The sequence below is a fragment of the Aegilops tauschii genome, chromosome 6, assembly GCF_002575655.3.
Source record: "Aegilops tauschii subsp. strangulata cultivar AL8/78 chromosome 6, Aet v6.0, whole genome shotgun sequence".
NCBI lineage: Eukaryota > Viridiplantae > Streptophyta > Magnoliopsida > Poales > Poaceae > Aegilops > Aegilops tauschii.
Window position 1 is genome coordinate 239,558,265 of NC_053040.3, and position 16,207 is coordinate 239,574,471.

A 16,207-nucleotide genomic window follows, 5' to 3' on the forward strand; every position below is an offset into this window, starting at 1 on the left:
ACGATGGACGCCGAGACGAGCACGTGACACTACGGTCACCCTGTCTATCTTAGGGTAACGCGAGTCGAGGCGGACGTCGTCGCAGTAGCGACGACGGACACCGATACGAGCACGTGACACCACCGCCACCTTTTCTTACCGTAACGCGAGTCGAGGCGGACGTCGTCGCGGTAGCGACGATTGACGCCGATACGAGCACGTGACACCACGGCCACCCTGTCTTAGCGTAACGCGAGTCGAGGCGGACCTCGTCGCGGTAGCGACGATGGACGCCGAGACGAGCACGTGACACCATTGTCACCCTGTCTATCTTAGGGTAACGCGAGTCGAGGCGGACGACGTCGCGGTAGCGACGACGAACGCCGAGACGAGCACGTGACACCACTGCCACCCCTGTCTTACCGTAACGCGAGTCGAGGCGGACGTCGTCGCGGTAGCGACGTTGGACGCCTAGACGAGCACGTGACACCATTGCCACCCTGTTTATCTTAGGGTAACGCGAGTCGAGGCGGATGTCGTCGCGGTAGCGACGACGGACGCCAAGACGAGCACGTGACATCACTGCCACCCTGTCTATCTTAGGGTAACACGAGTCGAGGCGGATGTTGTCGTGGTAGCAACGACGGACGCCGAGACGAGCACGTGACACCACTGCCACCCTGTCTATCTTAGGGTAACGCGAGTCGAGGCGGACGTCGTCGCGGTAGCGACGAAGGACGCCGAGACGAGCACGTGACACCACTGCCACCCTGTCTATCTTAGGGTAAAGCGAGTCGAGGCGGACGTCGTCGCGGTAGCGACGATGGACGCCGAGACGAGCACGTGACACCACTGCCACCCTTTCTATCTTAGGGTAACGAGAGTCGAGGCGGACGTCGTCACGGTAGCGACGATGGACGCCGAGACGAGCACATGACACCACTGCCACCCTGTCTATCTTAGGGTAACGCGAGTCGAGGCGGACGTCGTCGCGGTAGCGACGACGGATGACGAGACGTGCACGTGACACCACTGCCACCCTGTCTTAGTGTAACGCGAGTCGAGGCAGACGTCGTCGCGGTAGCGTGGATGGACGCCGAGACGAGCACGTGACATCATTGTCACCCTGTCTATCTTAGGGTAACGCGAGTCGAGGCGGACGTCGTCGCGGTAGCGACGACGGACGCCGAGACGAGCACGTGACACCAAGTCCACCCTGTCTTTGCGTAATGCGAGTCGAGGCGGACGTCATCGCGGTAGCGACGATGGACGCCGAGACGAGCACGTGACACTACGGTCACCCTGTCTATCTTAGGGTAACGCGAGTCGAGGCGGACGTCGTCGCAGTAGCGACGACGGACACCGAGACGAGCACGCGACACCACCGCCACCCAGTCTTACCGTAACGCGAGTCGAGGCGGACGTCGTCGCGGTAGCAACGATTGACGCCGATACGAGCACGTGACACCACTGCCACCCTGTCTTAGCGTAACGCGAGTCGAGGCGGACGTCGTCGCGGTAGCAACGATGGACGCCGAGACGAGCACGTGACATCATTGTCACCCTGTCTATCTTAGGGTAACGCGAATCAAGGCGGACGTCGTCGCGGTAGCGACGATGGACGCCGAGACGAGCACGTGACACCACTGCCACCCTGTCTTACCGTAACGCGAGTCAAAGCGGACGTCGTCGTGGTAGCGACGATGGACGCCTAGACGAGCACGTGACACGACTGCCACCCTGTCTGAGTGTAATGCGAGTTGAGGCGGACGTCGTCGCGGTAGCGAGGATGGACGCCGAGACAAGCATGTGACAACACTGTCACCCTGTCTATCTTAGGGTAACGCGAGTCGAGGCGGACGTCGTCGCGGTAGCGACGAGGGACGCCGAGACAAGCACGTGACACCACTGCCACCCTGTCTATCTTAGGGTAACGCGAGTCGAGGCGGACGTCGTCGCGGTAGCGACGATTGACGCCGATACGAGCACGTGACACCACGGCCACCCTGTCTTAGCGTAACGCGAGTCGAGGCGGACCTCGTCGCGGTAGCGACGATGGACGCCGAGACGAGCACGTGACACCATTGTCACCCTGTCTATCTTAGGGTAACGCGAGTCGAGGCGGACGACGTCGCGGTAGCGACGACGAACGCCGAGACGAGCACGTGACACCACTGCCACCCCTGTCTTACCGTAACGCGAGTCGAGGCGGACGTCGTCAAGGTAGCGACGTTGGACGCCTAGACGAGCACGTGACACCACTGCCACCCTGTTTATCTTAGGGTAACGCGAGTCGAGGCGGACGTCGTCGCGGTAGCGACGACGGACGCCAAGACGAGCACGTGACATCACTGCCACCCTGTCTATCTTAGGGTAACACGAGTCGAGGCGGACGTCGTCGTGGTAGCAACGACGGACGCCGAGACGAGCACATGACACCACTGCACACCCTGTCTATCTTAGGGTAACGCGAGTCGAGGCGGACGTCGTCGCGGTAGCGACGAAGGACGCCGAGACGAGCACGTGACACCACTGCCACCCTGTCTATCTTAGGGTAAAGCGAGTCGAGGCGGACGTCGTCGCGGTAGCGACGATGGACGCCGAGACGAGCACGTGACACCACTGCCACCCTGTCTATCTTAGGGTAACGCGAGTCGAGGCGGACGTCGTCACGGTAGCGACGATGGACGCCGAGACGAGCACATGACACCACTGCCACCCTGTCTATCTTAGGGTAACGCGAGTCGAGGCGGACGTCGTCGCGGTAGCGACGACGGATGACGAGACGTGCACGTGACACCACTGCCACCCTGTCTTAGTGTAACGCGAGTCGAGGCAGACGTCGTCGCGGTAGCGTGGATGGACGCCGAGACGAGCACGTGACATCATTGTCACCCTGTCTATCTTAGGGTAACGCGAGTCGAGGCGGACGTCGTCGCGGTAGCGACGACGGACGCCGAGACGAGCACGTGACACCAAGTCCACCCTGTCTTTGCGTAAGGCGAGTCGAGGCGGACGTCATCGCGGTAGCGACGATGGACGCCGAGACGAGCACGTGACACTACGGTCACCCTGTCTATCTTAGGGTAACGCGAGTCGAGGCGGACGTCGTCGCAGTAGCGACGACGGACACCGAGACGAGCACGCGACACCACCGCCACCCTGTCTTACCGTAACGCGAGTCGAGGCGGACGTCGTCGCGGTAGCAACGATTGACGCCGATACGAGCACGTGACACCACTGCCACCCTGTCTTAGCGTAACGCGAGTCGAGGCGGACGTCGTCGCGGTAGCAACGATGGACGCCGAGACGAGCACGTGACATCATTGTCACCCTGTCTATCTTAGGGTAACGCGAATCAAGGCGGACGTCGTCGCGGTAGCGACGATGGACGCCGAGACGAGCACGTGACACCACTGCCACCCTGTCTTACCGTAACGCGAGTCAAAGCGGACGTCGTCGTGGTAGCGACGATGGACGCCTAGACGAGCACGTGACACGACTGCCACCCTGTCTGAGTGTAATGCGAGTTGAGGCGGACGTCGTCGCGGTAGCGAGGATGGACGCCGAGACAAGCATGTGACAACACTGTCACCCTGTCTATCTTAGGGTAACGCGAGTCGAGGCGGACGTCGTCGCGGTAGCGACGAGGGACGCCGAGACGAGCACGTGACACCACTGCCACCCTGTCTATCTTAGGGTAACGCGAGTCGAGGCGGACGTCGTCGCGGTAGCGACGATTGACGCCGATACGAGCACGTGACACCACGGCCACCCTGTCTTAGCGTAACGCGAGTCGAGGCGGACCTCGTCGCGGTAGCGACGATGGACGCCGAGACGAGCACGTGACATCATTGTCACCCTGTCTATCTTAGGGTAACGCGAGTCGAGGCGGACGTCGTCGCGGTAGCGACGACGGACGCCGAGACGAGCACGTGACACCAAGTCCACCCTGTCTTTGCGTAATGCGAGTCGAGGCGGACGTCATCGCGGTAGCGACGATGGACGCCGAGACGAGCACGTGACACTACGGTCACCCTGTCTATCTTAGGGTAACGCGAGTCGAGGCGGACGTCGTCGCAGTAGCGACGACGGACACCGAGACGAGCACGCGACACCACCGCCACCCTGTCTTACCGTAACGCGAGTCGAGGCGGACGTCGTCGCGGTAGCGACGATTGACGCCGATACGAGCACGTGACACCACTGCCACCCTGTCTTAGTGTAACGCGAGTCGAGGCGGACGTCGTCGCGGTAGCGCCGATGGACGCCGAGACGAGCTTGTGACACCACTGTCACCCTGTCTATCTTAGGGTAACGCGAGTCGAGGCGGCGTCGTCGCGGTAGCGACGATGGACGCCGAGACGAGCACGTGACACCACTGCCACCCTGTCTAACTTAGGGTAACGCGAGTCGAGGCGGACGTCGTCGCGCTAGCGACGACGGACGCCAAGACGATCACGTGACACCACTGCCATCTTGTCTTAGCGTAACTCGAGTCGAGGCGGACGTCGTCGCGGTAGCGACTATGGACGCCGAGACGAGCACGTGACACCACTGCCACCCTTTCTATCTTAGGGTAACGCGAGTCGAGGCGGACGTCGTCACGTTAGCGACAATGGACGCCGAGACGAGCACATGACACCACTGCCACCCTGTCTATCTTAGGGTAACGCGAGTCGAGGCGGACGTCGTCGCGGTAGCGACGACGGACGCCGAGACGAGCACGTGACACCACTGCCACCCTGTCTTAGTGTAACCCGAGTCGAGGCAGACGTCGTCGCGGTAGCGTGGATGGACGCCGAGACGAGCATGTGACATCATTGTCAGCCTGTCTATCTTAGGGTAACGCGAGTCGAGGCGGACGTTGTCGCGGTAGCGACGACGGACGCCGAGACGAGCACGTGACACCAAGTCCACCCTGTCTTTGCGTAATGCGAGTCGAGGCGGACGTCATCGCGGTAGCGACGATGGACGCCGAGACGAGCACGTGACACTACGGTCACCCTGTCTATCTTAGGGTAACGCGAGTCGAGGCGGACGTCGTCGCAGTAGCGACGACGGACACCGAGGCGAGCACGTGACACCACTGCCACCCTGTCTTACCTTAACGCGAGTCGAGGCGGACGTCGTCGCGGTAGTGACAATGGACGCCGAGACGAGGACGTGACACCACTGCCACCCTGTCTATCTTACGGTAACGCGAGTCGAGGCGGACGTCGTTGCGGTAGCGAAGACGGACGCCAAGACGATCACGTGACACCACTGCCATCCTCTCTTAGCGTAACGCGAGTCCAGGCGGACGTCGTCGCGGTAGCGACGACGGAAGCCGAGACGAGCACGTGACACCAAGTCCACCCTGTCTTTGCGTAATGCGAGTCGAGGCGGACGTCATCGCGGTAGCGACGATGGATGCCGAGACGAGCACGTGACACTACGGTCACCCTGTCTATCTTAGGGTAACGCGAGTCGAGGCGGACGTCGTCGCAGTAGCGACGACGGACACCGAGACGAGCACGTGACACCACCGCCACCCTGTCTATCTTAGGGTAACGCGAGTCGAGGCGGACGTCGTCGCGGTAGCGACGACGGACGCCAAGACGAGCACGTGACACCACCGCCATCCTGTCTATCTTAGGGTAACGCGAGTCGAGGCGGACGTTGTCGCGGTAGCGACGACGGACGCCGAGACGAGCACGTGACACCAAGTCCACCCTGTCTTTGCGTAATGCGAGTCGAGGCGGACGTCATCGCGGTAGCGACGATGGACGCCGAGACAAGCACGTGACACTACGGTCACCCTGTCTATCTTAGGGTAACGCGAGTCGAGGCGGACGTCGTCGCAGTAGTGACGACGGCCACCGAGGCGAGCACGTGACACCACCGCCACCCTGTCTTACCTTAACGCGAGTCGAGGCGGACGTCGTCGCGGTAGCGACGATTGACGCCGATACGAGCACGTGACACCACTGCCACCCTGTCTTAGCGTAACGCGAGTCGAGGCGGACGTCATCGCGGTAGCGCCGATGGACGCCGAGACGAGTTTGTGACACCACTGTCACCCTGTCTATCTTAGGGTAACGCGAGTCGAGGCGGCGTCGTCGCGGTAGCGACGATGGACGCCGAGACGAGCACGTGACACCACTGCCACCCTGTCTAACTTAGGGTAACGCGAGTCGAGGCGGACGTCGTCGCGGTAGCGACGACGGACGCCAAGACGATCACGTGACACCACTGCCATCCTGTCTTAGCGTAACTCGAGTCGAGGCGGACGTCGTCGCGGTAGCGACTATGGACGCCGAGACGAGGACGTGACACCACCGCCACCCTGTCTATCTTAGGGTAACGCGAGTCGAGGCGGACGTCGTCGCGGTAGCGACGACGGACGCCAAGACGAGCACGTGACACCACCGCCATCCTGTCTATCTTAGGGTAACGCGAGTCGAGGCGGACGTTGTCGCGGTAGCGACGACGGACGCCGAGACGAGCACGTGACACCAAGTCCACCCTGTCTTTGCGTAATGCGAGTCGAGGCGGACGTCATCGCGGTAGCGACGATGGACGCCGAGACAAGCACGTGACACTACGGTCACCCTGTCTATCTTAGGGTAACGCGAGTCGAGGCGGACGTCGTCGCAGTAGCGACGACGGCCACCGAGGCGAGCACGTGACACCACCGCCACCCTGTCTTACCTTAACGCGAGTCGAGGCGGACGTCGTCGCGGTAGCGACGATTGACGCCGATACGAGCACGTGACACCACTGCCACCCTGTCTTAGCGTAACGCGAGTCGAGGCGGACGTCGTCGCGGTAGCGCCGATGGACGCCGAGACGAGCTTGTGACACCACTGTCACCCTGTCTATCTTAGGGTAACGCGAGTCGAGGCGGCGTCGTCGCGGTAGCGACGATGGACGCCGAGACGAGCACGTGACACCACTGCCACCCTGTCTAACTTAGGGTAACGCGAGTCGAGGCGGACGTCGTCGCGGTAGCGACGACGGACGCCAAGACGATCACGTGACACCACTGCCATCCTGTCTTAGCGTAACTCGAGTCGAGGCGGACGTCGTCGCGGTAGCGACTATGGACGCCGAGACGAGCACGTGACACCACTGCCACCCTTTCTATCTTAGGGTAACGCGAGTCGAGGCGGACGTCGTCACGTTAGCGACAATGGACGCCGAGACGAGCACATGACACCACTGCCACCCTGTCTATCTTAGGGTAACGCGAGTCGAGGCGGACGTCGTCGCGGTAGCGACGACGGACGCCGAGACGAGCACGTGACACCACTGCCACCCTGTCTTAGTGTAACGCGAGTCGAGGCAGACGTCGTCGCGGTAGCGTGGATGGACGCCGAGACGAGCATGTGACATCATTGTCAGCCTGTCTATCTTAGGGTAACGCGAGTCGAGGCGGACGTTGTCGCGGTAGCGACGACGGACGCCGAGACGAGCACGTGACACCAAGTCCACCCTGTCTTTGCGTAATGCGAGTCGAGGCGGACGTCATCGCGGTAGCGACGATGGACGCCGAGACGAGCACGTGACACTACGGTCACCCTGTCTATCTTAGGGTAACGCGAGTCGAGGCGGACGTCGTCGCAGTAGCGACGACGGACACCGAGGCGAGCACGTGACACCACTGCCACCCTGTCTTACCTTAACGCGAGTCGAGGCGGACGTCGTCGCGGTAGTGACAATGGACGCCGAGACGAGGACGTGACACCACTGCCACCCTGTCTATCTTAGGGTAACGCGAGTCGAGGCGGACGTCGTCGCGGTAGCGAAGACGGACGCCAAGACGATCACGTGACACCACTGCCATCCTCTCTTAGCGTAACGCTAGTCGAGGCGGACGTCGTCGCGGTAGCGACGACGGAAGCCGAGACGAGCACGTGACACCAAGTCCACCCTGTCTATGCGTAATGCGAGTCGAGGCGGACGTCATCGCGGTAGCGACGATGGATGCCGAGACGAGCACGTGACACTACGGTCACCCTGTCTATCTTAGGGTAACGCGATTCGAGGCGGACGTCGTCGCAGTAGCGACGACGGACACCGAGACGAGCACGTGACACCACCGCCACCCTGTCTATCTTAGGGTAACGCGAGTCGAGGCGGACGTCGTCGCGGTAGCGACGACGGACGCCAAGACGAGCACGTGACACCACCGCCATCCTGTCTATCTTAGGGTAACGCGAGTCGAGGCGGACGTTGTCGCGGTAGCGACGACGGACGCCGAGACGAGCACGTGACACCAAGTCCACCCTGTCTTTGCGTAATGCGAGTCGAGGCGGACGTCATCGCGGTAGCGACGATGGACGCCGAGACGAGCACGTGACACTACGGTCACCCTGTCTATCTTAGGGTAACGCGAGTCGAGGCGGACGTCGTCGCAGTAGCGACGACGGACACCGAGACGAGCACGTGACACCACCGCCACCCTGTCTTACCTTAACGCGAGTCGAGGCGGACGTCGTCGCGGTAGCGACGATTGACGCCGATACGAGCACGTGACACCACTGCCACCCTGTCTTAGCGTAATGCGAGTCGAGGCGGACGTCGTCACGTTAGCGACCATGGACGCCGAGACGAGCACATGACACCACTGTCACCCTGTCTATCTTAGGGTAACGCGAGTCGAGGCGGACGTCGTCGCGGTAGCGACGAGGGACGCCGAGACGAGCACGTGACACCACTGCCACCCTGTCTATCTTAGGGTAACGCGAGTCGAGGCGGACGTCGTCGCGGTAGCGACGACGGACGACGAGACGAGCACGTGACACCACTGCCACCCTGTCTTTGGGTAATGCGAGTCGAGGCGGACGTCATCGCGATAGCGACGATGGACGCCGAGGCGAGCATGCGACACTACGGTCACCCTGTCTATCTTAGGGTAACGCGAGTCGAGGCGGACGTCGTCGCCGTAGAGACGACGGACACCGAGACGAGCACGTGACACCACTGCCACCCTGTCTTACCTTAACGCGAGTCGAGGCGGACGTCGTCGCGGTAGTGACAATGGACGCCGAGACGAGGACGTGACACCACTGCCACCCTTTCTATCTTAGGGTAACGCGAGTCGAGGCGGACGTCGTCGCGGTAGCGATGACGGACGCCAAGACGATCACGTGACACCACTGCCATCCTCTCTTAGCGTAACGCGAGTCGAGGCGGACGTCGTCGCGGTAGCGACGACGAAAGCCGAGACGAGCACGTGACACCAAGTCCACCCTGTCTTTGCGTAATGCGAGTCGAGGCGGACGTCATCGCGGTAGCGACGATGGATGCCGAGACGAGCACGTGACACTACGGTCACCCTGTCTATCTTAGGGTAACGCGAGTCGAGGCGGACGTCGTCGCAGTAGCGACGACGGACACCGAGACGAGCACGTGACACCACCGCCACCCTGTCTATCTTAGGGTAACGCGAGTCGAGGCGGACGTCGTCGCGGTAGCGACGACGGACGCCAAGACGAGCACGTGACACCACCGCCATCCTGTCTATCTTAGGGTAACGCGAGTCGAGGCGGACGTTGTCGCGGTAGCGACGACGGACGCCGAGACGAGCACGTGACACCAAGTCCACCCTGTCTTTGCGTAATGCGAGTCGAGGCGGACGTCATCGCGGTAGCGACGATGGACGCCGAGACAAGCACGTGACACTACGGTCACCCTGTCTATCTTAGGGTAACGCGAGTCGAGGCGGACTTCGTCGCAGTAGCGACGACGGCCACCGAGGCGAGCACGTGACACCACCGCCACCCTGTCTTACCTTAACGCGAGTCGAGGCGGACGTCGTCGCGGTAGCGACGATTGACGCCGATACGAGCACGTGACACCACTGCCACCCTGTCTTAGCGTAACGCGAGTCGAGGCGGACGTCGTCGCGGTAGCGCCGATGGACGCCGAGACGAGCTTGTGACACCACTGTCACCCTGTCTATCTTACGGTAACGCGAGTCGAGGCGGCGTCGTCGCGGTAGCGACGATGGACGCCGAGACGAGCACGTGACACCACTGCCACCCTGTCTAACTTAGGGTAACGCGAGTCGAGGCGGACGTCGTCGCGGTAGCGACGACGGACGCCAAGACGATCACGTGACACCACTGCCATCCTGTCTTAGCGTAACTCGAGTCGAGGCGGACGTCGTCGCGGTAGCGACTATGGACGCCGAGACGAGCACGTGACACCACTGCCACCCTTTCTATCTTAGGGTAACGCGAGTCGAGGCGGACGTCGTCACGTTAGCGACAATGGACGCCGAGACGAGCACATGACACCACTGCCACCCTGTCTATCTTAGGGTAACGCGAGTCGAGGCGGACGTCGTCGCGGTAGCGACGACGGACGCCGAGACGAGCACGTGACACCACTGCCACCCTGTCTTAGTGTAACGCGAGTCGAGGCAGACGTCGTCGCGGTAGCGTGGATGGACGCCGAGACGAGCATGTGACATCATTGTCAGCCTGTCTATCTTAGGGTAACGCGAGTCGAGGCGGACGTTGTCGCGGTAGCGACGACGGACGCCGAGACCAGCACGTGACACCAAGTCCACCCTGTCTTTGCGTAATGCGAGTCGAGGCGGACGTCATCGCGGTAGCGACGATGGACGCCGAGACGAGCACGTGACACTACGGTCACCCTGTCTATCTTAGGGTAACGCGAGTCGAGGCGGACGTCGTCGCAGTAGCGACGACGGACACCGAGACGAGCACGTGACACCACCGCCACCCTGTCTTACCTTAACGCGAGTCGAGGCGGACGTCGTCGCGGTAGCGACGATTGACGCCGATACGAGCACGTGACACCACTGCCACCCTGTCTTAGCGTAATGCGAGTCGAGGCGGACGTCGTCACGTTAGCGACCATGGACGCCGAGACGAGCACATGACACCACTGTCACCCTGTCTATCTTAGGGTAACGCGAGTCGAGGCGGACGTCGTCGCGGTAGCGACGAGGGACGCCGAGACGAGCACGTGACACCACTGCCACCCTGTCTATCTTAGGGTAACGCGAGTCGAGGCGGACGTCGTCGCGGTAGCGACGACGGACGACGAGACGAGCACGTGACACCACTGCCACCCTGTCTTTGGGTAATGCGAGTCGAGGCGGACGTCATCGCGATAGCGACGATGGACGCCGAGGCGAGCATGCGACACTACGGTCACCCTGTCTATCTTAGGGTAACGCGAGTCGAGGCGGACGTCGTCGCCGTAGCGACGACGGACACCGAGACGAGCACGTGACACCACTGCCACCCTGTCTTACCTTAACGCGAGTCGAGGCGGACGTCGTCGCGGTAGTGACAATGGACGCCGAGACGAGGACGTGACACCACTGCCACCCTTTCTATCTTAGGGTAACGCGAGTCGAGGCGGACGTCGTCGCGGTAGCGATGACGGACGCCAAGACGATCACGTGACACCACTGCCATCCTCTCTTAGCGTAACGCGAGTCGAGGCGGACGTCGTCGCGGTAGCGACGACGAAAGCCGAGACGAGCACGTGACACCAAGTCCACCCTGTCTTTGCGTAATGCGAGTCGAGGCGGACGTCATCGCGGTAGCGACGATGGATGCCGAGACGAGCACGTGACACTACGGTCACCCTGTCTATCTTAGGGTAACGCGAGTCGAGGCGGACGTCGTCGCAGTAGCGACGACGGACACCGAGACGAGCACGTGACACCACCGCCACCCTGTCTATCTTAGGGTAACGCGAGTCGAGGCGGACGTCGTCGCGGTAGCGACGACGGACGCCAAGACGAGCACGTGACACCACCGCCATCCTGTCTATCTTAGGGTAACGCGAGTCGAGGCGGACGTTGTCGCGGTAGCGACGACGGACGCCGAGACGAGCACGTGACACCAAGTCCACCCTGTCTTTGCGTAATGCGAGTCGAGGCGGACGTCATCGCGGTAGCGACGATGGACGCCGAGACAAGCACGTGACACTACGGTCACCCTGTCTATCTTAGGGTAACGCGAGTCGAGGCGGACTTCGTCGCAGTAGCGACGACGGCCACCGAGGCGAGCACGTGACACCACCGCCACCCTGTCTTACCTTAACGCGAGTCGAGGCGGACGTCGTCGCGGTAGCGACGATTGACGCCGATACGAGCACGTGACACCACTGCCACCCTGTCTTAGCGTAACGCGAGTCGAGGCGGACGTCGTCGCGGTAGCGCCGATGGACGCCGAGACGAGCTTGTGACACCACTGTCACCCTGTCTATCTTACGGTAACGCGAGTCGAGGCGGCGTCGTCGCGGTAGCGACGATGGACGCCGAGACGAGCACGTGACACCACTGCCACCCTGTCTAACTTAGGGTAACGCGAGTCGAGGCGGACGTCGTCGCGGTAGCGACGACGGACGCCAAGACGATCACGTGACACCACTGCCATCCTGTCTTAGCGTAACTCGAGTCGAGGCGGACGTCGTCGCGGTAGCGACTATGGACGCCGAGACGAGCACGTGACACCACTGCCACCCTTTCTATCTTAGGGTAACGCGAGTCGAGGCGGACGTCGTCACGTTAGCGACAATGGACGCCGAGACGAGCACATGACACCACTGCCACCCTGTCTATCTTAGGGTAACGCGAGTCGAGGCGGACGTCGTCGCGGTAGCGACGACGGACGCCGAGACGAGCACGTGACACCACTGCCACCCTGTCTTAGTGTAACGCGAGTCGAGGCAGACGTCGTCGCGGTAGCGTGGATGGACGCCGAGACGAGCATGTGACATCATTGTCAGCCTGTCTATCTTAGGGTAACGCGAGTCGAGGCGGACGTTGTCGCGGTAGCGACGACGGACGCCGAGACGAGCACGTGACACCAAGTCCACCCTGTCTTTGCGTAATGCGAGTCGAGGCGGACGTCATCGCGGTAGCGACGATGGACGCCGAGACGAGCACGTGACACTACGGTCACCCTGTCTATCTTAGGGTAACGCGAGTCGAGGCGGACGTCGTCGCAGTAGCGACGACGGACACCGAGACGAGCACGTGACACCACTGCCACCCTGTCTTACCTTAACGCGAGTCGAGGCGGACGTCGTCGCGGTAGTGACAATGGACGCCGAGACGAGGACGTGACACCACTGCCACCTTGTCTATCTTAGGGTAACGCGAGTCGAGGCGGACGTCGTCGCGGTAGCGAGGACGGACGCCAAGACGATCACGTGACACCACTGCCATCCTCTCTTAGCGTAACGCGAGTCGAGGCGGACGTCGTCGCGGTAGCGACGACGGAAGCCGAGACGAGCACGTGACACCAAGTCCACCCTGTCTTTGCGTAATGCGAGTCGAGGCGGACGTCATCGCGGTAGCGACGATGGATGCCGAGACGAGCACGTGACACTACGGTCACCCTGTCTATCTTAGGGTAACGCGAGTCGAGGCGGACGTCGTCGCAGTAGCGACGACGGACACCGAGACGAGCACGTGACACCACCGCCACCCTGTCTATCTTAGGGTAACGCGAGTCGAGGCGGACGTCGTCGCGGTAGCGACGACGGACGCCAAGACGAGCACGTGACACCACCGCCATCCTGTCTATCTTAGGGTAACGCGAGTCGAGGCGGATGTTGTCGCGGTAGCGACGACGGACGCCGAGACGAGCACGTGACACCAAGTCCACCCTGTCTTTGCGTAATGCGAGTCGAGGCGGACGTCATCGCGGTAGCGACGATGGACGCCGAGACAAGCACGTGACACTACGGTCACCCTGTCTATCTTAGGGTAACGCGAGTTGAGGCGGACGTCGTCGCAGTAGCGACGACGGCCACCGAGGCGAGCACGTGACACCACCGCCACCCTGTCTTACCTTAACGCGAGTCGAGGCGGACGTCGTCGCGGTAGCGACGATTGACGCCGATACGAGCACGTGACACCACTGCCACCCTGTCTTAGCGTAACGCGAGTCGAGGCGGACGTCGTCGCGGTAGCGCCGATGGACGCCGAGACGAGCTTGTGACACCACTGTCACCCTGTCTATCTTAGGGTAACGCGAGTCGAGGCGGCGTCGTCGCGGTAGCGACGATGGACGCCGAGACGAGCACGTGACACCACTGCCACCCTGTCTAACTTAGGGTAACGCGAGTCGAGGCGGACGTCGTCGCGGTAGCGACGACGGACGCCAAGACGATCACGTGACACCACTGCCATCCTGTCTTAGCGTAACTCGAGTCGAGGCGGACGTCGTCGCGGTAGCGACTATGGACGCCGAGACGAGCACGTGACACCACTGCCACCCTTTCTATCTTAGGGTAACGCGAGTCGAGGCGGACGTCGTCACGTTAGCGACAATGGACGCCGAGACGAGCACATGACACCACTGCCACCCTGTCTATCTTAGGGTAACGCGAGTCGAGGCGGACGTCGTCGCGGTAGCGACGACAGACGCCGAGACGAGCACGTGACACCACTGCCACCCTGTCTTAGTGTAACGCGAGTCGAGGCAGACGTCGTCGCGGTAGCGTGGATGGACGCCGAGACGAGCATGTGACATCATTGTCAGCCTGTCTATCTTAGGGTAACGCGAGTCGAGGCGGACGTTGTCGCGGTAGCGACGACGGACGCCGAGACGAGCACGTGACACCAAGTCCACCCTGTCTTTGCGTAATGCGAGTCGAGGCGGACGTCATCGCGGTAGCGACGATGGACGCCGAGACGAGCACGTGACACTACGGTCACCCTGTCTATCTTAGGGTAACGCGAGTCGAGGCGGACGTCGTCGCAGTAGCGACGACGGACACCGAGACGAGCACGTGACACCACTGCCACCCTGTCTTACCTTAACGCGAGTCGAGGCGGACGTCGTCGCGGTAGTGACAATGGACGCCGAGACGAGGACGTGACACCACTGCCACCCTGTCTATCTTAGGGTAACGCGAGTCGAGGCGGACGTCGTCGCGGTAGCGATGACGGACGCCAAGACGATCACGTGACACCACTGCCATCCTCTCTTAGCGTAACGCGAGTCGAGGCGGACGTCGTCGCGGTAGCGACGACGGAAGCCGAGACGAGCACGTGACACCAAGTCCACCCTGTCTTTGCGTAATGCGAGTCGAGGCGGACGTCATCGCGGTAGCGACGATGGATGCCGAGACGAGCACGTGACACTACGGTCACCCTGTCTATCTTAGGGTAACGCGAGTCGAGGCGGACGTCGTCGCAGTAGCGACGACGGACACCGAGACGAGCACGTGACACCACCGCCACCCTGTCTATCTTAGGGTAACGCGAGTCGAGGCGGACGTCGTCGCGGTAGCGACGACGGACGCCAAGACGAGCACGTGACACCACCGCCATCCTGTCTATCTTAGGGTAACGCGAGTCGAGGCGGACGTTGTCGCGGTAGCGACGACGGACGCCGAGACGAGCACGTGACACCAAGTCCACCCTGTCTTTGCGTAATGCGAGTCGAGGCGTACGTCATCGCGGTAGCGACGATGGACGCCGAGACAAGCACGTGACACTACGGTCACCCTGTCTATCTTAGGGTAACGCGAGTCGAGGCGGACGTCGTCGCAGTAGCGACGACGGCCACCGAGGCGAGCACGTGACACCACCGCCACCCTGTCTTACCTTAACGCGAGTCGAGGCGGACGTCGTCGCGGTAGCGACGATTGACGCCGATACGAGCACGTGACACCACTGCCACCCTGTCTTAGCGTAACGCGAGTCGAGGCGGACGTCGTCTCGGTAGCGCCGATGGACGCCGAGACGAGCTTGTGACACCACTGTCACCCTGTCTATCTTAGGGTAACGCGAGTCGAGGCGGCGGCGTCGCGGTAGCGACGATGGACGCCGAGACGAGCACGTGACACCACTGCCACCCTGTCTAACTTAGGGTAACGCGAGTCGAGGCGGACGTCGTCGCGGTAGCGACGACGGACGCCAAGACGATCACGTGACACCACTGCCATCCTGTCTTAGCGTAACTCGAGTCGAGGCGGACGTCGTCGCGGTAGCGACTATGGACGCCGAGACGAGCACGTGACACCACTGCCACCCTTTCTATCTTAAGGTAACGCGAGTCGAGGCGGACGTCGTCACGTTAGCGACAATGGACGCCGAGACGAGCACATGACACCACTGCCACCCTGTCTATCTTAGGGTAACGCGAGTCGAGGCGGACGTCGTCGCGGTAGCGACGACGGACGCCGAGACGAGCACGTGACACCACTGCCACCCTGTCTTAGTGTAACGCGAGTCGAG